The 2,500-nt window shown below is 58.6% G+C and overlaps 1 protein-coding gene across 1 annotated transcript in view; it reads left to right on the top strand.

Annotated features, from left to right (window-relative positions):
• The window catches only part of LOC116938065 (uncharacterized), a 61,634-nt gene that overhangs the window by 47,885 nt on the left and 11,249 nt on the right, over positions 1 to 2,500 (top strand). The window lies entirely within an intron of this gene.

Genomic DNA, 2,500 nt, shown 5'->3' on the forward strand with positions numbered 1-2,500 from the left:
GAGTGAGTGGTGAGTGAGTGAGTGGGTGGGTGAGTGAGTGAGTGGTGAGTGAGTGAGTGGGTGAGTGAGTGGTGAGTGAGTGAGTGGGTGGGTGGGTGAGTGAGTGAGTGGTGAGTGAGTGAGTGGGTGGGTGAGTGAGTGGGTGGGTGGGTGGGTGAGTGAGTGAGTGAGTGGGTGAGTGAGTGGTGAGTGAGTGAGTGGTGAGTGAGTGAGTGGTGAGTGAGTGAGTGGTGAGTGAGTGGTGAGTGAGTGAGTGAGTGGTGAGTGAGTGAGTGAGTGGTGAGTGAGTGAGTGAGTGGGTGAGTGAGTGGTGAGTGAGTGAGTGGTGAGTGAGTGGGTGAGTGGTGAGTGAGTGGGTGGGTGGGTGAGTGGTGAGTGGGTAAGTGAGTGAGTGAGTGAGTGGTGAGTGAGTGAGTGGTGAGTGAGTGAGTGGTGAGTGAGTGAGTGGTGAGTGAGTGAGTGAGTGGTGAGTGAGTGAGTGGGTGAGTGAGTGGGTGAGTGAGTGGTGAGTGAGTGGTGAGTGAGTGAGTGAGTGGTGAGTGAGTGGTGAGTGAGTGAGTGAGTGGTGAGTGAGTGAGTGGTGAGTGAGTGAGTGAGTGGTGAGTGAGTGGGTGAGTGAGTGAGTGGGTGAGTGAGTGAGTGGTGAGTGAGTGGGTGGGTGAGTGAGTGAGTGGTGAGTGAGTGGTGAGTGGGTGAGTGGTGAGTGAGTGGTGAGTGGTGAGTGTGTGGTGAGTGAGTGAGTGGCTCGCTGACCAGTACGATGCCATCTGTTGTCACACCACCACCAGCCGTAGACACTGGCTCAGGTGGGTGGGTGGTGGGTGGGTGGGTGAGTGGGTGGGTGGGTGGGTGAGTGGGTGGGTGAGTGAGTGGGTGAGTGAGTGAGTGAGTGGTGAGTGAGTGAGTGAGTGGGTGGGTGAGTGAGTGGTGAGTGAGTGAGTGAGTGGGTGAGTGGGTGAGTGAGTGGGTGGGTGAGTGAGTGAGTGAGTGGTGAGTGAGTGGTGAGTGAGTGAGTGGGTGGGTGGGTGAGTGAGTGGGTGGGTGGGTGAGTGAGTGAGTGAGTGGGTGAGTGGGTGGGTGGGTGGGTGAGTGGGTGGGTGAGTGAGTGGTGAGTGAGTGAGTGAGTGGTGAGTGAGTGGGTGAGTGAGTGAGTGGGTGAGTGAGTGAGTGGTGAGTGAGTGGTGGGTGGGTGAGTGGTGAGTGAGTGAGTGAGTGGCTCGCTGACCAGTACGATGCCATCTGTTGTCACACCACCACCAGTCGTAGACACTGGCTCAGGTGGGTGGTGAGTGGTGGGTGGGTGGTGGGTGGGTGGGTGAGTGAGTGGGTGGGTGGGTGGGTGAGTGAGTGGTGAGTGAGTGGGTGAGTGAGTGGTGAGTGGGTGAGTGAGTAAGTGAGTGAGTGGGTGAGTAAGTGGGTGAGTGAGTGGGTGGGTGGGTGAGTGGGTGGGTGGGTGGGTGGGTGAGTGAGTGGGTGGGTGGGTGGGTGAGTGAGTGGGTGGGTGGGTGGGTGGGTGAGTAGCAGCTCGCGATGAGAGAGTGGGTGAGTGGGTGAGTGAGTGGGTGAGTGGGTGGGTGGGTGGGTGGGTGAGTGAGTGGGTGGGTGGGTGGGTGAGTGAGTGGGTGGGTGGGTGGGTGAGTGAGTGAGTGAGTGGTGAGTGAGTGAGTGGTGAGTGAGTGAGTGGGTGGGTGAGTGAGTGAGTGAGTGGGTGGGTGGGTGAGTGAGTGAGTGGTGAGTGAGTGAGTGAGTGGTGAGTGAGTGAGTGGGTGGGTGAGTGAGTGAGTGGTGAGTGAGTGAGTGGGTGAGTGAGTGGTGAGTGAGTGAGTGGGTGGGTGGGTGAGTGAGTGAGTGGTGAGTGAGTGAGTGGGTGGGTGAGTGAGTGAGTGAGTGGTGAGTGAGTGAGTGGGTGGGTGGGTGAGTGAGTGAGTGGGTGAGTGAGTGAGTGGTGAGTGAGTGGTGAGTGGGTGAGTGGTGAGTGAGTGGTGAGTGAGTGAGTGGCTCGCTGACCAGTACGATGCCATCTGTTGTCACACCACCACCAGCCGTAGACACTGGCTCAGGTGGGTGGGTGGTGGGTGGGTGGGTGAGTGGGTGGGTGGGTGGGTGAGTGGGTGGGTGAGTGAGTGGGTGAGTGAGTGAGTGAGTGGTGAGTGAGTGAGTGAGTGGGTGGGTGAGTGAGTGGTGAGTGAGTGAGTGAGTGGGTGAGTGGGTGAGTGAGTGGGTGGGTGAGTGAGTGAGTGAGTGGTGAGTGAGTGGTGAGTGAGTGAGTGGGTGGGTGGGTGAGTGAGTGGGTGGGTGGGTGAGTGAGTGAGTGAGTGGGTGAGTGGGTGGGTGGGTGGGTGAGTGGGTGGGTGGGTGAGTGAGTGGTGAGTGAGTGAGTGAGTGGTGGGTGAGTGAGTGGTGAGTGAGTGAGTGAGTGGTGAGTGAGTGAGTGGTGAGTGAGTGAGTGGTGAGTGAGTGAGTGAGTGGTGAGTGAGTGAGTGGTGAGTGAGTGGGTGGG

The sequence above is a fragment of the Petromyzon marinus genome, unplaced genomic scaffold (assembly GCF_048934315.1).
Source record: "Petromyzon marinus isolate PM22_M1 ecotype Great Lakes invasive population unplaced genomic scaffold, UKy_Petmar_22M1.pri1.0 PM_Scaffold_81, whole genome shotgun sequence".
NCBI lineage: Eukaryota > Metazoa > Chordata > Hyperoartia > Petromyzontiformes > Petromyzontidae > Petromyzon > Petromyzon marinus.